This window comes from Bidens hawaiensis, unplaced genomic scaffold (genome assembly GCF_021521415.1).
Source record: "Bidens hawaiensis isolate Kalapana, Puna unplaced genomic scaffold, B.hawaiensis_p1.1 tig00032904_1, whole genome shotgun sequence".
NCBI lineage: Eukaryota > Viridiplantae > Streptophyta > Magnoliopsida > Asterales > Asteraceae > Bidens > Bidens hawaiensis.
This window is the reverse complement of record NW_027495639.1, coordinates 78818-105665: the sequence shown is the minus strand read 5'-3', so window position 1 is coordinate 105665 and position 26848 is coordinate 78818. Positions and strand designations below refer to the sequence as shown.

General features: G+C 35.8%; 3 pseudogenes across 2 annotated transcripts; 1 reads left to right on the top strand and 2 right to left on the bottom strand.

Moving 5' to 3' along the window:
• The first annotated feature begins 213 nt into the window (after positions 1–213).
• On the top strand, positions 214–9806 carry LOC143584304 (K(+) efflux antiporter 4-like; annotated as a pseudogene). The gene is made up of 13 exons (XR_013144342.1): positions 214–484; positions 2828–2871; positions 3914–3972; positions 4099–4178; positions 4285–4346; positions 4421–4496; positions 4597–4671; positions 5055–5126; positions 5291–5374; positions 5805–5873; positions 6109–6186; positions 8905–8993; positions 9456–9806. The product of XR_013144342.1 is annotated as a K(+) efflux antiporter 4-like (transcript).
• Positions 9807–15124: 5318 nt separating this feature from the next.
• On the bottom strand, positions 15125–15672 carry LOC143584303 (glucosamine 6-phosphate N-acetyltransferase pseudogene; annotated as a pseudogene).
• Positions 15673–18751: 3079 nt separating this feature from the next.
• On the bottom strand, positions 18752–22325 carry LOC143584302 (thiamine phosphate phosphatase-like protein; annotated as a pseudogene). The gene is made up of 4 exons (XR_013144341.1): positions 22152–22325; positions 20501–20623; positions 19575–19776; positions 18752–19132 (listed from the first exon to the last, which is right to left on the bottom strand). The product of XR_013144341.1 is annotated as a thiamine phosphate phosphatase-like protein (transcript).
• Positions 22326–26848: the final 4523 nt, after the last annotated feature.

Here is a 26848-nt window from a genome sequence, read left to right as displayed (position 1 = left end):
CTAAAAATATACATAATGCTCGAGCTCGAGCTCAAAACAAGGCTCGATCCGTTACGGTTTTTTATTGATCCAAGATCGGGTAACTCGTAAACAGGTCGACTCATTTATACTTCTACGTTAAAATTGAATTTATAATCCCAATCCCATTACCTTTACCTACAACAGCTATCTATCACTGTTGTCATAAGATTAACACACACACACTTCACTAAAACAACACTCCGGCGCACGTTATCATCATCTATCCGCCTCAACCACACAATGTTGCGAAAACAAGTTCTCCGTCAATTATTATTATTATTATTCGTCGCCGTCTGCTTTGCATGTTTACTTGCTGTTACAGATTCGGTTATTTTAAACGACGCCGTTAATGTGACGGTTACTGGCTCATCAAAGGAAGAGAGTGTTGCTGATATGTTTGATCGTGCGCTTGAGAAGGATTTTAGCGAGAATGATGATGATGATGATGATCAACAGTCTGACGGTTAGTTAGTTAGTTAGTTAATTTTGATTTATATAGTTTGAAACTGTTTGTTTGAGAATTAGACGTTGATATTGTGTTCGGTTACGGCTCGGCTTGCACTTAGGTAGGTGCATTTAGGAATTGAGTGCTTATTTAGTTGAATTAATAGTGTTATTGTTGCTAGGAACTGTTAATCTGAGAATCGGATGTTATTGTGTTCGTTTAGGGCTTCTGATTAGGTACATTTGCTATTGCTATTGCTATTGCTATTGCTATTGCTATTGCTATTGCTATTGCTGCTAATTAATGAGACCGATGAGCAGTCTGACGGTTAGTTAGTATGTTAGTTAGATCTGGTTTCTGTTTAGGTTTAGTTGAATTTGATTTCTGATGAGTGTTGTGTTGATAGAAGGCTTGTAGTTAGGTCTTTATATACTCAAATTAGTTGAAACTATTAATCATGCTGTTGCTGTTAGGTTTACTTGATTGTGATTATTGATTTAGTTTGACGAGGCATTCCTAATTGATGAGCAGTCTGACGGTTAGTTAGTTAAATCTGGTTATTGTTAGGTTTAGTTGAATTTGATTTATGAGTTAGCTTGAAACTGTTGATATGATGCGTATTGTGTTCAGGTAGGGCTTGTAGTTAGGTGCATTATGAAATTAGGTCTTTGTTTACTATTGCCGCTAGGTTTAGTTGATTGTAGACTAGATGATCAGATATTTCTTAATTTTGAGCTAATTAGGACAGGTAATTAGGTGCATTTTGAAATTATGTTCTTATTTGCTCAAATTAATCATGCTATTGCTGTTAGGTTTAATTGACTGTGATTTCTAGTTTAGTATGACATTGTTGGCTATATGATTAGATATTACTAACTTTTGATCTAATTAAGTCTGGCTATATTTTCTCAAACTAATTCATGCTATTGCTGCTAGGTTTAGTTGACTGTGACTTCTGATTCAGTTTGAAACTGTTTATTTGAGAATTAGACGATGATATGCTTATTGTGTTGATTTAGGGCTTGCAATTAGGTACATTTAGAAATTAGGTACTCAAATTAATCATGCTGTTGCTGCGAGGTTTAGTTGATTGTGATTTCTGATTTAGTTGGACATTGTCGGCTAAATGATCATGCGTTTCTAGTTTCTTACCTAATCAGGTGCATTTGGAAATTATGTTTATGTTCAATCAAATATATCATGCTATTGCTGCTAGGTTTAGTTGATTGTGGTTTATGATTCAGTTTGAAACTGTTTATTCGAGAACTAGATGATGATATGTTTATTGTGGTGATTTAGGGCTTGCAGTTCGGTACATTTTGAAATTAGGTCTTTATTTACTTAAATTAGTTTGGTTGTGTTCTTTATTTACTCAAATTAGTTGAAACTATTAATCATGTTGTTGCTGTTAGCTTTAGTTGGTTGTGATTATTGATTTAGTTTGACATTGTGGACTAGATGATCATGCGTATCTAATTTCTGACCTAATTAGGTACATTTAGAAATTATGTTCTTGCTCAGTTAAATTAATCATGCAATTGCTGCCTGGTTTAGTTGATTGTGACTTCTGATTTAGTTTAAAACTGTTATCCTGAGAATCTGATGTTTATATGCGTACTGTGTTCAATTAGGGCATGCTAGGTTAGGCTATGCAGTATGGTTCATTCCCCTCATTTTCCATCATTCGTCACATCAGCGCCACATCATTCAACCGATGTTATACGTCATTATCCATCATTCTCCACCATTCCATTTATTTATATTATTTGAAATAGAAAAAAAAAAAGAAAAAAGTAGATTGAGCAAAAATAAGGGAGAGTCTCCGTGAGCCACGTGAGGGTCCTCATCACGTCACTAATGAAGTGAAGGAGAGAAAGGGGGGGGGGGGGCTGTTTCCATCATTTTTGTCGATGTAGGACATCATTTGCCATCCTCCCTTAACCACACCCCCATAGCCTTAAGTTGATTGTGATTCCTGATCTAATTTGACATTGTAGACAAGATGGCCGGGCATTTCTAATTTTGGCATAGTTAGGACGGGTAATTAGGTGCATTTGGAAATTATGTCCTTGTTTTACTCAAATTAATCATGTTATTGCTGCTATTTTTAGTTGATTGTGATTTCTAATTTAGTTTGACGTCGTAGACTAGATGAGCAGATATTCCTAGTTTCTGACCTAATTAGGACACATAATTAGGTGCATTTGGGGTATGGAAATCATTTTATTATTTTACTCACACTAGGAATTACATGTGTATATCATTTGAATTGTAAAATCTTAATTGAAAACCGGTGCCATGCAATATGCATTAATAAAATGAAACTTACTCTTACTTTGCATCATAATCTGTCTTACTCAGCTACTGATCCTGGGAGCTTCAATAACAGTGTGGCAGGACAACAGGTATGTCATGTGATCTTTAGATTAGGGGGTTTTGTATGTAAGTTTCAAACTTGTTGGCTAGAAAAGCCCGGGCACATTAATTGCCATTGGTTATCATCAAGTATATTTATATTTATAAATAAAGATATGGTTCAGTTAGGTCTTATGATGTACTTTTGTTGTGACATATTTTATCCACAACACCAACCATGGGGTTAGGAGGTGTACTAACTTCAGTTAGTATTTATGTGTTTTAGAATTTTGAGACCCGTAAATGTTTAATTATTGTTGAATCTCACTGACATTAATGTGTATGTATCATATATGTCAAAGTTTGACCTAAACTGAGATTTAAAGTTTTTTCAAACATTTCGTGATCTGCTATGTTTCATTGTTTCTTTGGGCATCTGATTGGCTGCCGCCTATTTATATGCATAAAGGGATTTATGTGGAATCCAAAGTTTTATACATCTACATTATTTTTCACTTTGTACCAAATAAATGCACTGACAATCATATTCTGAAAATGTTAAATAAACAAGAAGGAATAGGACCTGAACTTCATCTAAGGTAGATGCAACTTCAAAGTTTTAAAATCTCTCTCTCTCTCTCTCTCTATATATATATATATATATATATATATATGTATATATATATAATATTTCTAACTGGAAAACTCTTGTGTTGCATAATATTTATATATTTTATTTTCTAGGAACAGGGTCAGTAGTGTTTTATTGTAATTCTCTGACATGTTTGATGATAGGAATCGTATCTAGTTTCTAGTCTAAATGTCATTTGTCTATTTTAGGAGGGGGTCTAGTGCAACTTATATTTCTATAAATAGATATTAATAGCTAATAGGGAGATTAGGTTATGTTTATGTTGAATATGGCATTGCCATGGCTCCTGCTTATGCAGTGAGATAGTGCTAGGCCCGGAACTTGTAACCTTTACGTTTTCGTTAATACAATCGTTCTTCCATCTTATCCCTATTATCCGATCTTCACTCTATCTATCACAATCATCACATTTATGGAAACCCTATCATTTGACATACCAGGCAGTTCTGGAAACTGTTGCTAGAGTCAAGTCAAAGAGAAATGAAACCAAAGAGGAGAAGTATGTTCTGCTCATTTTATTGACTTTCTTTATTGTATACAAATCAATTTACAATTTGCAAAAATGTATATTAGATTGTTTTCAAAAGAGTAATATACATATTGTTTAAATTTACTTGTATTTTAGGTCATCATTTGTTCATGATGTTTTCAATTTGAAAAAATGAGAACCGTCCTGAAGATACACCAAGACTGATAGATAGCAAGGTAATATTTTATACTTTTGAGCACAGTGATTAGAATAAAATGTTCTTTTCAGTTATATGTTTGCTTGTGCATGTGAATAGAATCTTATATTGCAATCTTTACTCAGAGCAATGTCTTTATCATGTCAAATCCCAAATCTAAGTATCCTGTGCTACAGTTAGATATTAGGTATGTCTTTCACTCCCAAGTAGTTACAAAGTTTTCTGAAATTTCGTATCTAATTCTTAATTTATTATTAACAGATTGATATCTGATTTGGTGGTTGTCATTGTTTCTGCAACATGTGGTGGGATTGCATTTGCTTGTGCTGGGCAGCTGGTCTGTTCATTATTACATTATCTGTTAATTTATTAACGGGATCTTCCTATTTTTTTAAGTCATATTAAGCTAGAATCCATTTCTTTTCAAAACCATTCAGGTTATTACAGGATATTTGCTAGCAGGATCTTTGATTGGACCAGGTGGATTTAGCTTTGTTAATGAGCTGGTTCAGGTAATGCCCTTCAGGATTGTTGTAACTTATCAGATTAAATTATATTTTTCGCCTCTCGAGTTTGTCATAATATACAAAATCTATTCCTGACATGACATGGCATAATTACTGCGCACGGTCCTGCCTTTACTGTTTCGTTACGGTTTTGGTCCATCTTACTCTGACCAGGGACCCATATGGAATGAAAAAGTAAAAGGAAGGACATGCGGTGTAATCTTGTCACATTGGGGACAATTTCATAAACTTTGTGAAACTAAGGGGATGAAAAATTGCAACTTATTTCAATTATATATTTATATGAGCATCCCATTATGTTTTCATGGGAATCTTGACATGCACTTCATGTTGATCTTAACTACTTGTGGATATATATAATTATGCAGGTGGAAACTTTTGCTCAGTTTGGTGTCATTTTTCTTCTTTTTGCATTGGGATTGGAGTTCTCAGCAGCAAAGGTTTCTCAACATCCTACTCGTGTGTTTACGCACACACACATGAATCACATAACTTGCATAAAGAAAAAGAAATGTATAAAATTGTTTATCTACAATTTCTTTGTGTGAGCGTGTGTGTGTGTGACACCCTCTCATAATCAAGTTTTCACTTTTTGTAATTGCAGCTTCGTGTTGTTAGAACAGTTGCTATCTTAGGAGGTTTGCTCCAGATACTTCTTTTCATGTGTTTGGCTGGAGTTATCGCTGTGGTATGTATCTCTTTTACAAATTTCTCTGTTCTTTTGACAATATTTTTTGATGACGTTAACGGAAATTTCTCTCACGGTAGGTCAATGCTCATAACCTTGTTACATTTTTTATAATGGACATGGATAGTTATCAAATTTCTTTTTTTTATTCATCAAACAACACAACGGATGGAAATTTAATTACCAAGTATTCAACTTTTTTCATTAAGGCCAGTAGGCCACATTTTGTATTGAAACTAGTTTACAGGCCACCCAAGTATGTATCTTGGTTCATTTAATACCAGTTTCAGCTAAAACAATCTGAATGGCGAAATGCCCTTAGTTTTTTTTCTTTATCTGAAAATGCCCTTTTTGATGATTTTTTTTTATTAAAAATACCCTTGATATTACCTTTACCTTATTTCATATGAGCATGCAATTTCTTTTGCAGTTATGTGGTGGTGAAGCTTCTGAAGGTGTATTTGTCGGGGCCTTTCTTTCCATGTCATCAACAGCAGTGGTAGGTATATATGTCACAATTGAATAGTCAAGTCATTTATGATTTTATTTAGTAGCATTATGATGCACAAGTTTCTTAATATAAAAATCTTTTTTGCATGTCATTTTCTTTTTTCAAACTTTCTCTTTGTTAATCTTTATGAATCAGTCATGGGCATGAAGTAATAATCTCAACTTAGATTTATCATCTATCCTTTTTGGTGATGCTGACTCTCTATTGTTTTGGTGTACCACAGGTTTTGAAGTTTCTGATGGAAAAGAATAGTATTAGTACTCTATATGGGCAAGTCACTGTTGGTACCCTAATTTTGCAAGTATGATTATTCTTTCTTATTTTAATCAACTTATAATTGGTTAAATCGGACTTTGTTTTATCTTGAATGGATCAAACATGTTAAAAGCCTAAAAGGGTAACAGGCCAAGCAGGCTGAAACTTAACGTTTATGTGTAATACTCTAATGCATGTGACCTCCTAAATGGCTTTATTTAACAAAATTTAATTAATAATGAAATAATATATTCTTTGTAATTATACTTTACAAACTTAGGTGGTGTTTGGTTTAGCTTGTAAGGAGCTTCAAACCTTATTGTCCAGATTACTATTTTAATTTTTTTGCAAAATTATTTTCCACCATTTATAATATGGATAGCTACTATTACTAGTTTTGTTATTGACCCTTTCCTTATCGTATTGCACTTTAATAATATTTTACTATTTTTTTTTTAAATAAACGTTGATCCTTTTATATATAACACAAACCGAACTACATCTGGATAATGGGTAAGCGAGCAACAAGCTGCGCCGCTATCCCCTTTTGAATCGCAAAGCCTATTCTACTAAATATAAATCCTTGGTTCCTCGGGCTCTGCGAGTCACTGTGGACCACCTTCTGCACCCGCTCCAAGAAGCGAACCGCCTCTGGAGCTAGGGATCCAAAAGTGTCGAAGGAAAATGGAATGAACACGTGCTGATTCTCCAAACACGATGTCTCATGCTTAGCAACCTTCCTAGACTCCGCTCTCAAAACCGCATGTCCCGGTACGAAGCCACTGTCTCTCAGCCCCACCAACGGGGACACCCTAGTGAGGTCAACACATGCATGCTTACCCCCTGCCCAGCCAAACACAAGAACATCCGCAGGACGCAGGGTAGATCTTCCCTCACGCGGATCAGTCAAAAAGTTAACAGGTGCCTCTTTCTTGGCTGAGATCCGGCACGTCTAAGCATATCCCATAACACATCTCTAACCCAGTCATGACGATACTTGAATCCTGGCAATTCCTTACAGTGGAGGGCATGCTCACCGAATCTATCCAAACAAGCTTTTTTACAAATGGGGCATAATTCATCTGGAGGGAAAAGGGGAATCATAAGCCGGTATTTAAGGATGGCTCTGTATTCAACTGCCGACATCCGTTGCCCAAGACCTTCAATGGGCACAACAGTCAAAAAATCCTGGGCATGAGCCCCCTTGAGACAAGCTAAAACTGCCTTTTGTCTCGGGGTCATATCGAATCGCTCCTCCAAATCATGTACGTGTTTACCATAAAGAGTACTCGCCAAGGTTTGTTGAGGTTTCTTGGGGGCGGTCTCCTTATCAGTAAAACCGCATATATCAAGGTTCGGGAGAGTTGTTCCAATATTACCAAGTGCAAAAGAGTAGTCAGGATCTACCCCCGTAACACCAGTGTTTCGCAGGACGTGGTCCTGCAATTTCCACGACTGAGACCTGGAAGCCACAAATGCATATGCGGAGACATCCTCAGCCGAAAAAATTCCTAAGCCTCCGCAACGCATAGGGAAGGAAGGCAACCTCCACTGGAGGTCCCCAAAATGCGGTCCTCCACACACAACAATATCTTCAATTGCCCCCCGCAGGCCCGCATCAAAGATTGACACAGCCTCTTTGACATGTTCAGGTTGACAGGTCCGGAGCCCAAACACTAACTTAGCAACCCCATGCACGAGCGTAACAAAAGGAGCTCACTTTGGGGTCCCTCAGGTCCGGCAGGCGTTTCATAAGTTCAACCGCCCTCAAAGCTCTTTTAGTTGCCAAAGACCGAATAAACCCTGCATCCCGACTAACCGCCCCCCCCCCCCCCCAAGAGTTTAACTCCTATCGCAGGCCTGCTAATCTCTCCAGGGAATAAACCCGACACTTTCTTCGAATCATCACATGACGGCCAAAAAACCTCTATTTTTCGAATATTAAGCCTAAGCCCTAGAGACGCCCCCTCTGAGTGAATAATGCCCAACGCTCTAGCGACCTCCTCTGCCTTACCAATAATAGTGCCATCGTCTAAATACCAAGCATGGAAGGGCAAGGAACACGTCCCTGCACCCTAAGGATGAGCGGATGAAGGACCAACGCAAAAAGAAGAGGGCCAAGGGGGTCCCCTTGCTGCACCCCAGTAAAAGCCCCGATATGAGTATCCCCCACATATAAACGGGCGGGGCGGGCATATAAAAACTGGACTCATGGGAAGATGGATGGACATATGCAGTTAACTTCCCTGAGAAGGGTCGTCCGATCCACCTCGTTGAAGGCGTTAGAAAATCAACAGTGAGCATAGTCAGGGACCCGTCCGAATGAAACGCGCTCAAAAATCTGTTAGCACTATGCAATACCGCTTCTGCCCCATTAGGGATCCCAACCCCGAATTGGAAATCCCCTAGATAAGCAGCCACCTTTTTCCCTATTTTACGCATAGCGAATTTCGACACCAATCTTCTCCAAGTGGCCCCCACTGCGATGGGTCTAATTTCATTGTCAGGCTTCAACAGGGGGGTCAACGGTGCCGAAGCAATAGGCTTTCTGATAACAAATAAAAGTGTTTTGGGTCAACCTGGCTCTCAGTTCAACATGAATAAAGAATTACCCATTTGATGCAAACACATTGTGACCCGTTACCCAAACCGCCCATTTTCCACATCTACAACTGTGGATGACCTCTATTTTATAACAATTAGTGAAGATTACTAGCCCTTTGAAGTTATATTCACCTACTATTAATGAATCTTAATGTGATAGGATTGTGCGGTGGGCTTATTATTTGCACTACTTCCAATCCTTGGTGGTACTTCTGGAATTTTTGAAGGCCTGTTATCTATGACTAAGATGTAAGCAAATTAACCTGAATCTCTATGAATATAATGAACTGATGATTATCTCCAGATTTTACTAAATACATGCATAACCGAAAATAAAAATTGCATTCTAAGTTTTTAAACAGCTTCTTCTGATAAAGCAAACAGATATAATGCGGTGCACTATGTTTAAGTTATTCTTGATGAAGCACATATGATTTTTAAAATTTTGTAATGAATTATTTGTGTCATATAGGATTACAGAAAGTTATATTACGTCAACGATGATCAATCTTTTTTAATATAACAATTTAGGAATGCTTTTAAAATACACTTTTGAGCGAGTTATTTTTTCAATTCGACCTATTTGACACATTAGAAATCAACATACCATGCATTGGCCTGTTTCTGCACCCTTTTAACTAATTATATGCATATAAATATTTTATGAAGTCTCTCTTCCAATGTAAATTCCCTAATGACTTCTGTTATCAGGTTGGTGACTTTAGTTTTATTTTTGGCTGTTTTATCGGTATTCTCCCGCACTTGTATTCCTTGGTTTTTCAATCTCATGATACGCCTCTCATCTCAGGTATTTAATCTATGTTCTGACGCCAAAAATGATTAATATTGTCTTCCATTATGATTCATACGTTTTAATGTTACTTCGTTGACAATTTGCAGACCAATGAACTTTATCAGTTGGCATCTGTTGCTTTCTGCTTGATGGTTGCATCGGTTAGCTCCACTGTTCTATTTACACTTTGGAATAATGTTTTATAAAGGTGGAAATCATGACTAGTTGACTTATGAGTGCATTAATTTGTGTTGTGTTTTATTTCAAATGGGTCAAATGGGGTGGAATTGTTTTTAGCTAAAGGGGAATGAGTGATACTGGATGAAAGCCACTAACTGTAAATGACTGAATGAATACGAATGGAGTATCTTCGTGTTCGTTCGTTTAACTTGTTCATGTTCATACGTTTAACTTGTTCGTGTTCATTTATTAAGAAATGGATATGTGTGTGTTCATTTATGTTCGCTTGTTAATAGTATAAGTGAATGGTTCACGAACATAAACAAATGAGCATAGATGAACAGACATAACTGGGCTAATTAAAAGTAAATGTGAACAAACTTTAACAAAAGTGAACAAACGAACATAAATGAACGGGAACGAATTAACATATACGAATTTAAATAAGCAAAAGTAAACAAAAATAGATTAACAAACAAGACATATGTTCATGTCTTAACTCTTAACCCGTTACCTGACCTACACGTGGCCACCTTGCAACCATAAATGCTTTTGCATCTTATTTGGCATAATTCATTATACATACTGTCTGATGATACACTATGTTGATAATATCAATAAAAAAAACCTTATTTATGATTTCAGTGTAGTGACAAGTTGGGTCTAAGCCTTGAACTGGGTAGCTTTGCTGCTGGAGTGATGATATCAACAACTGATCTTGCTCACCATACGCTTGAACAAGTAATATTAACTCATCAATTGGTCCTAACTTAATTATATTCATTTTTTAAAGAGTTAATGGCCATTTTCGTCCCTGTGGTTTACTACTTTCGCCACTTCAGTCCAAAATTTTTAATTTTGTCAATTTAGTCCTCATAGTTTTAAATATTAGCCAATTACGTCCCATCCGTCTAACGGCATCCAGCTATGCCGTTAGTTTAAGGGTATTTTTGTCTTTCTCCTTTTAATTTTGAGTTAATGGTCATTTTAGTCCCTGTGGTTTGATATCTTTGCCAATTCAGTCCAAAGTTTAAAAATTTGTCAATTTAATGTTCAGTTTAATTCAGTTTTTTTTATTTTTTTATGTTTTTTGTTTATAACCCTGAAGAGCATAATTCAAGCCCAAAACCATCGAGCAACCTCAAATAATGGTATGCGTTTACTCTGTTGACAACAGTAATCATACCCCCCCTCCCCTTATATTTAGTTTCTAGACATTTCCTAAAATCTTCTCCATGGTGGAATTCAATGGTAAAGTGGTCAAGGTAATTCCCTGAAACCGAATTATACAGAAAAAACTAAAAATTGTTTTGTTGATTAATGTATAATAGTTGATTACGACCCAGATTTTCGTTATGATATGTTAATCTCTAAACCCTAAATATTATGCATTCATCAAAGAAACGATTTTTAGTTTTTCCGTACAATTCGGTTTCACTGAATTGCTTTGACCACTTTACCATTGAATTCCACCATGGGGGAGAGTTTAGGAACCGTCTAGAAACTAAATACGAGAGGAGGGGGTATGATTACTGTTGTCGACAGAGTAAATGCAGACTTGTTTTGGGCTTGGATAATGCTCTCTAGGGTTATAGAAAAAAACTGACTTAAATTGACAAAATTTCAAACTTTGGACTGAATTGGCAAAAGTATCAAACCACAGGGACGAAAATGACCAATAACTCAAAATAAAAAGGAGAAAGACAAAAATACCCTTGAACTAACGGCATAGCTGGATGCCGTTAGACGGATAGGACGTAATTGGCTAATATTTAAAACTATGAGGACTAAATTGACAAAAATACAAATTTTGGACTGAAGTGGCGAAAGTAGCAAACCACAGGGACGAAAATGGCTATTAACTCTTTTTTAAAATCCTTATCAAGAACCAAGATTTGTAAAAAAATTATGTGGCAAGTAGCTGAAAATTGAGGCAACCTTGTAAAAATCCCGTTTGATAAAGGTGACAAAATGGCGGGTTGGATAGCGGACTAACGGTTCAAAATGAATAGTTTCATTGTTTCTGTTATCTAAATGAAATATTTATATATTTGGAGATCATTTTGTTTTAGGTGGAACCGATTCGCAATTTGTTTGCTGCACTTTTCCTTGCGAGCATTGGGATGCTTATTCACGTTCAATTTCTATGGATCCACATTGATATCTTACTAGCATCAGTTATACTGGTGGTCGTAATCAAGACCTTTGTAGTTGCCACTGTAGTCAAAGGATTTAGATACAATACCAAAACCGCTCTTCTTGTAAGTGTGTTGGCTACTTTTCTCATATTTTTTTCTTAAGAGGTGGCCAAATGGGTCGGTCGGGAAAATGGTAAAAATGAATTGTTTTCTTTATGAATCGGAATGGGTCGGGTTGGGTTGATCCTAGGTTTGTAAACGAACTGAATGAACATGAACGGAGCACACTCGTGTTCGTTTAGTTAACTTTAACCAAACAAACAATCGAACATGAACAATTAAACGAACAGGGTTTTCTTGTTCATGTTCGTTTATTATGAAAATGAAAATGTTTGTGTTCATTTATGTTAGTTCGTTAATGATTTAAACAAATGGTGCACGAACGTAAACGCATCAACATAACTGAACTTCGATGAACGGACAATGCTATGCTGAAACCAATCGAAAATAAATGTTATCAAGTGAACAATTGGGCCTAAAAGGTTATTAAAACTAAACTAACTTGTAACGAGCCTAAAAACTCTGAATGAATATATTAAAAAATGTAAATTAGCGAAAATAATTGAATGTAGAGAACGAATTAAAATGAATGAATGTAAACGAACGTTCACGAATGTAAATGAACGAACAACTGAACAAAACATATCTTCATGTTCGTTTCTTTGTTAATTAAATGAACGTAAACGAACTTCCCGGAGAATGGTTCACTGAACGTTCGGTGCTTTTACAGGCCTACCACTTATATTTTTGTAATAAAAACAATTTAGGTTTGTTGTATGCTTAGAAATTACTCTTTGCAGACTTTTGGCCAGATCAACCTGTTTTCTTTCTAGCTTAACTTTGATTTGAGTCGTAAGAGATAAAACGCAACCCAAATTGAAATTGATCGAATTTGCCAACTCTACTTCATATGGTTTCTGTTTTTCCATGTGTGTATTAACTATATATATATATAGTATTTATCTTTATTTAAAAATGAGTTTCGGTTAATAATATCTTGATGTAGGTTGGAATGTCCCTTGCCCAAATCGGGGAATTTGCTTTTGTTCTTTTAAGTCGTGCCTCCAATCTTCATCTAATTGAGGTAATATCTAAGTTCAACATATTATGTACAACTTTTCGCTTAACACATTACTTGAAGGATGCATTTTTAAACCATTTGCTTCTGAATGAGTCGATTTGGACTGTGTTTCATCTCAAACGGGTCAAAATAAGGCAGATTTCAAAATAACCTCCTAAATATTATTTATTATTATTACAGTTTGTGTAATAAAATTAAGAAAAAAACAGTGTTTATGGGTCAACCTGGACCGCTCTGTTTCACCCGCGCTATAATGACCCGTTATAACCAGAACCCGCTTTAACCTTACAGTTTACAAATTTGAACATAATATTGTGTTGCTGCTGTGACTCAACTTGTGAACTGTCTGTTTAACAGGGAAAGTTGTATCCACTGCTCCTCGGCACAACAGCTCTCAGCCTGGTATGTAAATCATTATATTTTTTTAAGTCAAATCTTTCAGTTTATAAATTAAAAAAGAGACAAATTCTACATTGTACATATATATACCGCGCTGTATATGTGAATATCGATTTGGGGAATGAAAAGAACAAAAACAATAGCATGATATTATGAGCTATTTTATGCAGGTGACGACACCGTTTCTTTTTAAACTGATTCCAGCCGTTGTACATCTTGGAGTATTATTGCGTTGGTTCACACCCGATGTCCCCACAGAGGTAATGGTTCTCTCTTAAAGAAGTTTTTCCATGAAAATTATATAGGTTGTACACCACACCATAATAATATTATATAATATAATAAGGTGGCAATTTCACCTCTTATATGTGACACTAATTATACGTTAAAATATTTAAAATTGGGAAGAAAGTTTCTTGGGTCATCCTGACCTGGCTCGTTTCTGCCACGTTTGTTACACAGTCCACCGCCCATTTAGACACTTGTATACCGTAACATTGTTCATTACTTCATTTACAGAAGCTATGCATATATATATATATATATATTCTCTTATTGTTTGCTAAAGTATGACTTTTTAATTTTTTTTTCATTCCAGAAACTATATAAAGGAGAACTGATGCGTTCAGACACCGCGAAACGTATTAGTGTAATCATCGACACCTCTCATGATTTATAACATCTCGTTAAATGTGAATTACGAAAGAAGGATGTTACTCAAAATGGAAAGAGGTTAAATGCAGATGGAGTTGACCTGATCTTAAAGTCAAAGCCGAGCCTTTCTTCCTACCAGAGTGAAAATATAGCCATATGCGTTGACATAACCGAGTCTGCATCACTATGTACATATGTAGATATATCAGATGGTTCTGATTTCAGTTTGTTTACTTATGTAGAAATAGAAAGTGTCGGTTTTGTAATGTAGCTTGAGTGTGTTTTGTTTTCAATAACGACATTGTAACAACTAACAAGTCTAATTTGGTTTAGATTTTGAGTTAGTTCAATTTGTTACTATTTATGTATATATATGAACCGTACTTTTTTGTTTTTGTTTTATGCAATCGACTAGTGTGTTGAGATGGACAAGCTTGACAGGTATTTTGACGAGTCAAAATACGTCTGAGCTGAAACGGATTTTAGCAAGTTATCTATGATAACAATAGTACCATTATTAAATAAATGTTTCGGTTTGACAAACTAACTCGTTCACAATTGAATTGGTACTTGGTTTCTATAAAAATTAGCCACTTCGATACGTTTAGATCCTGTAGCCGAGACAAGAACTTCACTTACACAAGACGTTTTTCTATATTCAACCAAATAAGTTTTACGTACAACCAAAAGCTTCATGTGATCTCTTTCGCATATCAGCGTTCTATATCATATATACCATTTATAATCTCTCTCGAATGTCACTGTTCTATAAATTTCTCGAGCAATGAACTAATTTTGACCGACACCATGAAGCGCCACCTCCAAAAATCCAAACACGTAGGACTGACAATTCGTATCCTAAGGGGTTTAACAGGTTAGAAACGACACGCTTAACACAAGTATCTAATATGTATACAACTCGTGTTTTTATAACCAATCAGACAGAAATTCATGAAAGTACAATTTTAACAATGCATAATGTCTAACTTCTGCAATCATACTTAAAGTAGTTGTAACTTGTATAAGTCAACAAAAGTCAGCAACATTGTCATAAAAAAAGTCAAAATGATGCTATTTAAATAAAATACTTAACCATTTGAATCTCCTTTTGTTTAAACCCACACTTCTCATAAAAAGCTCTATTATCCTCACTGCAATCAAGAATCACCTTATAACAACCCGTCAACCGCGCATGTTCCACAAGAAACCCCGCAACTTTTTTCCCTAACTGCATCCCTCTCGCACCCGAATCCACCACCACATCCTCAATATGCCCAACTTTCCCACAACTCCTTATAAACTTCTTCTCGATAAACACACTTCCCGTTGCAACTATTTTGCATAACTTCACGTCTTCAATCACGCATATGACGTGATCGGCGCCATAGGACTTGAGTTCTTCGAAGCGGGTTTGGAACTCTGCGTCTGTTATGGAATCGCAGACGGTGAGCTGTTGCAGTAGTTCCATGAATCCCTTGTTCTTGTCGGTTACTTCCAGTTTTCGAACTTGGTATCTTTGGTCATCAGTAGAGGCAGTGTTGGTTTCCATTTTTGTTGATTATGGTTATTACAGATTACAAACTCTGCATATAAGAATAAATAAATAAAATAAAATAATTATTGCAGCAAGTTTGTAGATTTTTAAGCTAAAATGGGAGTAAACGAGCCAAGCCACTCATGAATTACTCAAGAATGGCTTCTTAAACAAGCAGCATTTTAACGAGCCCAAGCACAGCGTTTAAAATTATATTATCTATATAATTTTTTTAATTTACAAAATTATATAGATTATTTACATAATTATATAAATTATGTAAATAGTTTATATAACTTTTATTCAACATATATTTATACAATAATTATTATATATAAGACTATGACAAATTAGGGAAATGAACACCTAACCAAACGAAATTTCTTGTTTGTGTTCATTCATTAAGGAAATAAACTTATTCATTAACGATTTACGAACACATACACAGACAATGTTTCATTTGATTTCGCTAACCGAGAATGGTCAGTGTCAATGGCTCGCTCTGGCTACTAGATTTGTGTTGGTGTTTTTTTTCCTAACATTCATATATTAATTTTACATATAAGTTAATCACATAATACTCTAATGTGTTTTTGTTTTATAGTTAATACTCTTGCTTAAATCTATAAATGATATGCAGTAAGCTATGCAATTAATGCAGTAAAGAAATGGTTATCAGTCAAGAACCGATATTTGAGATATAGTTTATCACGGTGGGATATCGCTAATTTATATATATAGCAACTTAACACTAACAATTCAGTATACTCTCCTACTATAAACAAATTAACCTATTGCAAATTACAAAACACTAACAATTGTAGCAAGTAAGAACTGATTAAGACTTGAAACAATAATAAAAGCAATAAGAAGAAAGATGAACGGTAAAACTAAGTACAAAGGTACTCATATCGGGAAAATCGGTCAATTTCACTGATATTAACAGTACCAATATTCAGACCGATATTTACACTTATTAAACAAAAATATACAAACAACATATTAACCAACATAATTGCGTTCATTTAGTTACTCGAACGAAATTCCTTGTTCATGTTCGTTCATTTATTAAACGGACAAACTTCCCCACGAACAATTCGTCGAATGTTTGGTTCGTTTACAGCCCTAGATATTATTATTATTATTATTATTATTATTGTTATTGCAGCAAGTTTACAGATTTTCAAGCTAAAATGGATGGTTCATTTATGACAAAAATCTAATACTGATTGATTATTTGATCTTAGAATCAGATCAAAGGTATAAACCCTAATTAATTTTACGTAAATCAGTGAAATAGAAATCAAAACCCCTAATTTCAAATGCATTATGCATAATAATAATGATAATAATAATAATAATAATAATAATAATAATCATAATCGGATGAACGAACCTCGATGTTGAAATTTGTATATTACAACAAACAATTGATCATAAAAGTAGATGAAGAAGTTGTTTGTTGTATTAGTTAGTATACACACTACTCGATACTTGTACATGTTGGGATATGATCGGGCGGGTCAGTGACTGATAGGCGAAAAAACCCATGGATCTATCTGACTCGGAACTGGACCCGGTTCTACCCAACCCACGGGTACAAATCATGTTTTAGTTCCTCTGAAAAATCTTACCCGGACCTGACTCAACCCTGTCAAAACCCGAACCATATCCGGAACAGGTTCCTGTCTGACTCAGTTTTTTACTTTTGTTACCGATTCTGGCTCCTGTAAAAACCTGATTTGTGCATCTCTATGCGGAACCAAACTCGTTATTTTTGTTAAAAGTTTTAGGTTTAAATTTATTAATAAATGGTTAACAAAAATACTACAAGTTTTTAACCCAGTAAACTTCTTTTAAGCTTAAACGTAGAACCAAAACTGAATGACTTCTAAAAATCAAAATTGTAGTTTTGATTCTCAATGAACCAAAACCGATCCATACTCACTCTTCATGTAACTTTGTTAAATATTCGATGAAGTTTGACTCAAGCTAGCTAGCTCGTGTAAAATGTTTAGGTCACTCGAACAATAGTCTATGCACACACCGCCTCGGCCCTTAATTGTCGCCGCCATCACCGCCCCCACTTTAGCTTTTCGTCAACCACTATCTTAAAAACAAATATTGTAGGTACAACCAATTATTTTTGGAAGATCAATCAAATACTTTTTGCTAATCCATCGATCTATTACTAGTCCATAAGAAGCTCAACGTCTTGATTAGGGTCGTCCAAACCGCTCACCGCTCAAACTCGCTCGGAAGCTGCTCGGAAAATGCTCGCTTGTTTTTTTGCTCGATTGTAAACGGGCCACTCTGCTCGGTTCGGTTTGTAAACGAGCATAGGTCTGCTCGGTTCGGTTCAGCTCGAATATTTTTAATTTATTTTATATATAATTATATATGAAAAAATATATAAATATATAGACAACACGCATATAATATAGGTATACAATTTTTTAAACCCTTTTAAAATTTTCCTATTCCGTCAATTTTATAGTGCTAAAAGTTTGTTTACATGTTCATTATATCTCATTTCAAACTTCTTTCTCTTAAAAATTTACAACCTATTATACTTTTGTCTAAAAACTACAAATTTGTTTACAAAACATATTATTTACAACCTTCAAACTTGTTTATTATTGAAAATTTTAAAATGAAAAAGAAATAAAAAATGCTCGAAATCGGTCGATGTTTGATCGATAAATGCTCGACTCGATTTTGGCTCGTTTTGTTTTTCGCTCGGTTCGAATTTCAACCGTTCGGTTCGGTTGTAAATGAGCTAAACAACGAGCAAGTCTTCACTCGGTTCGGCTCGTCTCGTGAACAGCCCTAGCCTTGATATCACCCAAAACATTTTGATATTTTTTCTTCACAACCATTTTAATATATCTTTTTTTTTTTTTTTCAAGCCAGTAGCATAGAAAACTATTTAACTTAAAAGAAATAAGTAAAAAATGAAAAAAAAATTCCAAAAAATCATCCTGTAGTCACAATAATCTATTATGTAGTTCTTCTTGTGGCTACAAATTCAATTCACAAGGCTGTAATTACTTGGAACATGTAACTTTTATTTCAGTTTAACCTTTATAAAGTACACAAATTCGACCATTAGCGATAAAACATAATAAAACTTAACTCGGTTTCTCATAAACATGTAAATCACTAGCAACACAGAATTATAAGAACAGCGTTGCACCTGCGCATATGAGCGCAGTATGCGCAAATGCAGCACAAAAATCATACGAAACAATATTTTCAGTTTTTCACCAATCAATGGTTTCAAATTTTTGGTGAAACAAGATCAATGAGCTGCAATAAAATCTTGTTGAGTTCTTCTCCATCGCTCCATTCATGAACTTTCGGTTTAATGGGCGTTGAAGATTTTAATATTAAACGATGTAAAGGGAAGTCTTTTCTTGGCATAACGTGGTCGTGTTCTTTAAGTTTCAGCGTCGGGCAGAAATCACCGCCCCCGTCTCCAATGTAAATTATGACACGTTTCCTCGTATCTTGAGAAATCAAATCTTGAAGTTTATTCAACACAAAACCCTGTTTAGAATGTAAACATATTAAAGAAAATGATTTGCTATGTTGCTAATAGTCGTAATTATGTCTAATACTATTAGATGTATGGTGCGTACGCAGTTCGGTTTTGGGTTGTTTTGGGCTAAAACCGAGCCAAAAACCAAAACTTCAGTTTTAAATTTTTGAAAACTGTTCGGTTTCGGTTTCACCATTTGAGCATGACAATTTGGACCTAAGTCATATTCTTAAGTAATAACTTATTAATTATTATACATTTGGGCTACATATTTTAGTTACATATATATTAAATTCTTTTAAACTACATAGAAAAACCTATATGACTGGTTCACTTTTTTTTGGGGGGGGGGGGGGGGGGTTATCACATGCAAACGCACACCGAACAGTGAACATAAAACCAAACCGTCTGTTTTTGTTTACATGAACACCAAAGAGTAAGTTCGGGTACCTTGCACAAATTGGGCGGGCACAGATCGCACCCGTGAGGTGGTACGGTCGAGCCATGATAAGGAAAGATCCTAAGCCTGCCTTCTTCATCAACAAAAGTCGGGTTTGTAATAATATCCGAAAAACAATCATAAATCCCATGGTTTTTTAATATTGTTTCAATGTAGAACTGATTAGCATCACTAAGTACCTTCAAATCACATCTGAAATATATTCAAAGTTTCATCATTAATTATCATAACAACTTATTAGTTACTAAACATAAAATCATTTCATCACATGTATGCAAAATATTATAATTATGAAGAGTCCTGCAATATAAATAATAAGATGAAAAATGATTACACGGCGGTATGACTTTATCAGTGGTCACATTAATCATTTTCTTTGTCAGTTAAATGGGCTGTATCACTTGAAATCAACTCGTTTGTAAATGAGTCGAGCCCAAGCCAAGGTAAGTTGGCTCGTCTGCGCACTCATTAGGCTCATTTAGTTAACTCGTTATCTAGTTTAAATTAAAGCCCAACTTTTAATATATATAAATTTTGAAGTTTATTAATTATGCATTATGTGTGAGTTAAAAATATCCTCTCTTTTTTTTTTCCTTTTATACATATCAATGTGTAAACTAATAAAATAATTTTTTTGTAAGTAAACAAGCTGATTCGACGAGCCACGAGCTGGCTCAAGCTTTTTACAAAATGGGCTCGAGTTCAACATTTTAGCTCGTAAACATAAATGAGTCTGGACGGCTCGGATAGATTTGCAAACTAGTTGAGCCCGAGCCCGAGCCCGAGCCCAACCTAGCTCGGCTCGCCTTGTTTACAGCCCTACTCATACGACCCGTTAATGGTGTGTAAGTGGTGTTTATTTAGCTTTTCCCACTATAAAACAAAGATTGTAAACTGGATGAAGTAAATAACATACCCATGAGCATGAGCAGCTTTAATGGCGGAAACGATTTGAGGATTAAGCGTTACACGATTCAAACAGTTAGCGATGTCTTCGACTGTTTTTCCCCTGTGAATGCAGCTCCTCCATCATTCTATCCTAAATTCAATAACACAGTGTATGAATGTGATCACAAATATGGATTTGAAGAATCAGATGCAAACGAGCCGGGCCTCAAATAAAGCCTGTTTCGTCATTGAGCCCAAACTCAAGCCTTGCATGGGAAGATTGTTTAGGCTCGTCGAGACTTAACGAGCCTAGTGTATTTTTAAGTTTTAACTCTCACTTCTGTCTATTAACTATTAATTTCGCACTGCACAGACTTAGAGGTGCAAACAAACCGAGCTTGCTTGTGAGCTACTCAAGATTAGCTTGTTAAAAGCTTGAATCAAGCTTAAACGAACTTGAGCCTTAAAAATAAGCTTGGTTAACAAATGGGCCCAAGCCCGAGCTTCACTTATCGAGCTCAGTTGGCTCTCGAGCCAAAATGAGGCTATTGTTTATAATATTTATTTAATTTGTAAATTAAATAATATTTATTATATATAAAGTGATGATAAAAATAACTAAATGGCATATACTAATATACTATGTTATGTTTAAAAGTTGTAACTAAAAATATATAAAAAGAACTAAAACAGTATCTATATTATTATATAAATAATGCCCGAGCTGAGTTTTAGCTTGAAAAAAACGACTCACGGCCTAAGCTCGAGCTCCCGTAAGTCAGAACGAGCAAAGCTCGGGCTCGTTTGCACTCATATGCACAGTCGAGCTTGAGCCGACCTTTGGCTCGTTTAAGGCACTGCACACGAACTCTACAGACTATAGAGGTTAAACTCGTTGTATATAAAAATAATGAAAAATGTATATAACATAAATTAATAAATAACAAACGAGACGAGCCCGAGCTTAAAAAACCTAGAGTTTTATAAGCAAATCTTGAAACAAGCCGAGCTCGAGTCCTGGTAAGTCAAAATTGGATTTATAGGAACCCTAATCTTTAAAAATTGGAGCTTAATGAAATCAATTTAATACAAAAACCATTAAAATATTTGAAAATTTGAAATTTTGTTGTTAAAAGATGTTAAAAACCAACCATTTAGAAAAAGAGCTCGAAACGAGCCGAGCTCAAGCTATCATAAGTCAAAATGAGCCAAGCTCGGGCCCGTCTTTTTAAGGCATTGCACTTATGACTTTTCAAAAAGTTTGCGGCTCGAAGCTCGGGCTTGTGGCTCGCTCGAACAAAACTAGCTAAAAAAAATTGATTGAGATAAACAACCTGAGCTGCTGAGTTGGCTCGTTTTTGTATTCGAGTCAAACTTATCCCAAGCTCGGCTCGTTGGCTTGATCTTAGGCTCGTTTAACTTCAAAATCAAACTCGAGCCTAAATGAGCTGCCTTGTTTAATTTCAACTCGGGCCAAGCACATTAAGGTTTTCTTAATATATAAAAATAATTAAAAAAGTTATAAATAAATAATAAACAAGCCGAGCTCGAGCATAGAAAACAGAGCTCCAAACTCAATCTTTAAAAACTGGAGCTTTAGTGAAATCAAATCAATTTGATACATAATATTATTTATTATATTTATGTGAATTGAAAATATAAATAAGGAAGATGCAAACCATTAAAGCATTCCAAGTGAGTGTTGGACGAAGGTGATTAAACAATTGAGTCAAACCCATTTCTACTATTACCCACCGGTCACTGTCTTCATCCATCAACGTCCGATCAAAATCCCATATTATTAACGGCGGTTCTCCGGCGGCGGCTTCAGACACCTGATTCGCCGGTGCCATTAAAGATCGCTAATATGGGTGGTTATTATTATTATTATTATTATTATTATGGGAGTGTCTTTTAAAACTTTTATTAATGTAGGTAGATTGATATAGAGGTGGTCAAAAAAACCGGTCCCCGAACCGGTTTGCCGGTTTAAACCGAAACCGGTTATTTAAAAAACCGGTTTTTTTAAAACCAGTTTGACCGGTTTACAAACCGCCGGTTTGTATATCGGTTATACTTTTTAGAGCCCAAACCGGTTATAAAAAAAACCGGTTTTTTTAATTAACCGGTTACTAAAAAACCGGTTAACCGGTTTTTTTAAAAAACCGGTTTATGACCGTTTTAGAAAAACCGGTTTTTTAGTAACCGGTTAACCGGTTAAACCGGTTTAATGCCGTTGAGAAACGGCTATATAGCCGTTTTTTTTCATTTTTTGACCGTTTTTATTTTTATTTACCATTCTACCCCCACAAACATCTATATATAGTTTAGGTTGGGTATTGGTTAGAACACACTCGATTATACTACTCCAAACGCTCCAAACGCTCTAAACGTTTATTTCATACGCGATTATTTTGTTATCTCACGCTCTATTATACCACATTACCACTCCATACGCTCTTATTTCGTAGTCGATTATCATGGCCTCCCAAAGTGCTGCTTCATCCGTTAACATGGGTGCCTCGAACACGGGAGAAACGGTCGTTCGGGTCATCCCCACGAAACGAAACCAAGATGTTTGGCAACATTTCGACCTATGCGAAATGTCTAACGGTAGCCAAAAAGCTCGATGCAAACATTGTTTGAAGTTTTATGGCAAAGATGCAAACTCCACTTTAAAAGCGCATGTACAAAGGCCCTTTTGCAAGGCCTTGAAGGACGAATCGGGAAGTAGTTCGCAGCCGGAGATGACGAATCAAGGAACGGTGTTTACGTACGACCTTGAAGCGGTACGTCAACAGTTTTCAAACTTTGTGATTCAAAATACACTTCCTTTCAACCACTTCGACAACCCTCAATTCACGGAGATGATGCAAAAGTATGTTCAACCACGCTACCAACACGTAAGTCGTTCGACCCTTAGAAGAGATTGTCTTAAAGCTTGGAAAAACGCTAAATCCGAACTAATTTCATACTTTTCAAACTTACAAACTGGTGTAAACTTAACAACGGATGTGTGGTCGGTACCTAATGGTTCGCCCGACTCATACATTTGTGTGACGGCTCATTGGGTTGACCCCGAATCGTGGCAAATGATGAAACGAACCGTTGCGTTTCAATTGTTTGATTACCCGCACACGGGTAGAAATATTTTTAAACTCTTGGATAAAGTCATTCGACAATACAAGATTGAACATAAAATATTTTCAATTTCGTTTGATAACGCGTCCAACAATACGGCCGCGGTTGGCCATTTAAAATTAAAGTATAAACCTATTTGTGATGGAGCGTTTTTTCATAGCCGATGCATTACACATATTATCAACTTGGCCGTGCAAGATGGGTTAAACGTGATCGAAACGCAAAGAAACAATTTTAAAAGAATGTTACGAGATGTTTTTAGCAACAATAAAACATTTTCAAGATACAAAAAATTTTGTGTAGAAGCTAATTGTCAATGGTTGGGGCCAAATTGGGATTGTCCAACAAGATGGAACTCGACTTGTGATATGTTTGAGAAAGCCATCCAACAAAAAGAATCACTAGTTGCGTTTCATCAAATTTTGTCAAGTAGGGGTAAATGTGCACCGTACGATCCTAGAAACTGGTTATTGATTGAGATCGTTACGGAGGTCCTTCAAATTTTTAAATCTTGCACAACTAGTTTATCCGGGGTTTACTATCCAACTAGCCCCATTGCTTTACCAAAAATTGCTGTCATGTGCACAAAGTTGAGTGAACTTCATTGTAGGGGTGCACCTTATTTTGATATGGGTGTAAAAATGAAAGAAAAATTTAGAAAATATTTTCAACAACTACCCGCTGTTTTGACATGTGCTGCTGCGTTAAACCCTTGCATAAATGTTGGTGGTGTTGAAGCTTTAATAGAAAAAATTTGGGATGAGCTAGAGTTAAACGACGATCAAAACCCCTATTATAACCAAACATTAAAGAATGCTTTCAACACCACCTTGTCTAACATGTATGATGTTTACCTTACAAAATACGGGTCGTCTTCCCAAATTCATGACTCGTTAAGAGCTGTTGCCCAATCCCAATCCCAAACCGACCTTGAAATGGGGATGTACTACATGATTTGGGAAGACGCCGGTAAACGTCAAAAGGTAAACACCCCAAGCAGTGAACTTGGAAGGTATGGTGGTACCAACTTTGTGAAACACATGACTCCGGATGAATTTAGAAGTCTTGATTTGCTGGCTTGGTGGAGAGGTAAGGAGGATGAGTTTCCGATCCTCGCCGCCATGGCCAAAGATTTACTAACGGTCCAAGCTTCCACGGTAGCTTCGGAGTCTGCTTTTTCTGTTTCTGGCAGGGTTATATCGATTAGGAGGACTCGACTCACTCCACCAGCTGTAGAGATGTCGATTTGCTACAAGGATTACTTGGACTCTTTAGATAGGGCACAACATCAACGCTCACTCGAGGGGGAAATGGACTATGAGGCGGGCTTGTATGAAGACGAGGTCAATCAAGGACACACTCAACCAATGACCGATGAAGAAGCCGCGTACGACGATTACCTAAGGAATAGCTCGGGATCGGGTAGCGAGGAAAATAATGAGTAAGAAACAGCAAGTTGTTAATGTAATCGTGTCTAAGCATTCTTTAATGTTTGTATTTTTGAGTTACGAATATGCGATAACGATTTAATGTTTGTATTTTTAATGTAAAAGCTATAAATGAAAGTTATGTGTTTTTAATCTTCCAAGCAAGGAACCCTAACAACGAAAGCAAAGAATGGAGTCAGTCCGTTTTGCCTTGTAGTTACCGGTTTGCCGTGTAGTTACCGGTTTGTTTATACTATGAAAAAATAATGGTTATTTAAAAAAAAAAAAAAAAAAAACGGTTAACTGGTTAGACCGGTTATTAAAAAACCGGTTAATAAAAAAACCGGTTTATTAACCGGTTCTAACCGGTTCCTAAACCGGTCCTAACCGGTTTGACCGGTTATTGTTTTCATACACAAAAACCGGTTATTAACCGAACCGGTTTTTTTCCTGGACGAAAAAAACCGGTCCGGTTAATAACCGAACCGGTTTTTTTAAAAAAACCGATTTGTGCACCTCTAGATAGATACATGAATCATGTTAAAGTGATTATTATTATTATTATTTCTTAATTTCTTTCCAACAATATTATACTCCCTCCGTCCCATTATAAGTGTCCTAGTTTAATTTTTCAAGTCTTTCTTGTTTAACTTTGACCGACAATATTTTTGTTTGTGTTACATAATACTTGATGCAAAATATATGAACGGATTGAGTTTTAAATGTATTTTACATTGATATAATTTTCATCAAATATTATATGACACGAACAAAAATATTTACGATCAAAGTTGCAAAAGAGAAACTTGAAAAGTCAAACTTTGACACTTATAATGGGACGGAGGGAGTATTATAAAAGTTACGTTATACGACTAAACCTTGTGAGGTTGTTGGTTCGAATTCTGAGTTCACATGGATTTATGTTTTACAAAGTATTACGTCAGAGAGTTTTGCTTTTGTGGTAGCCGACGGTATGGTTTCATGTGGGAATGTCCAAGCCAAACTCTGAAGTCAGCGTGGGTTCGGTTAAGACAACATAATATGGCCAGCGTGGGACAACGAGACTCTCCAAATTAGAGTGAAGTGGTCTAAACACAAACAAGAAAATAAAGTCGGTGCTCTAAAAAAATTAAAGCTACGCTATATGTATATTATATATTTTTACATTAAAATGTTAAATTCATAAAGATAAAAACAAGTGTTAATTACAATTTGCAGCCGTCAGCATGGTTTTGTTGTTTTCATTTTTGGCATCCGATACCATGACGCTTGCAAAGTGTGGCAAATTGACACATGTCGTCACAAAACGTTAAAATTGACCGCCTAAATTAGTATGCTGGTACTTTCACGTGATATGAACTTGGTTCACTCGTCGGTTATTACAGATAATCAAAATCACATATTATTAATGGCAGTTTACTCGCCGACGCCATTATTATAGAAGTATCAACGGTGGCGCCGAGTGAGTAATTGGGGTTTAAACATAGATACATGAATATTTTGACGTCTCTCTTTTATACTTTTATTATTATTAATGAGTTTACTTTTAGGCTCGAGCTTGTTTAATCTTGGCTCAATCGAGCCTTTTTACGAGCCGATCTCGAGTAGCTCAGCTCGTTTGCACCCCTGGTCTTTCCGTTAATGGAGAGAGAATTTTTTTGTTATTATTTTTTTTAAACGGAGACTTTCTTGTATTTAGGCTATCGCACCCTCTAAATTTGGAGAGTCTCGATGTCCCACTCTGACCAGACTATGTTGTCTTAACCGGGCCCACACTGGCTTCAGAGTTTGGCTTGGGCGTTTTCCCG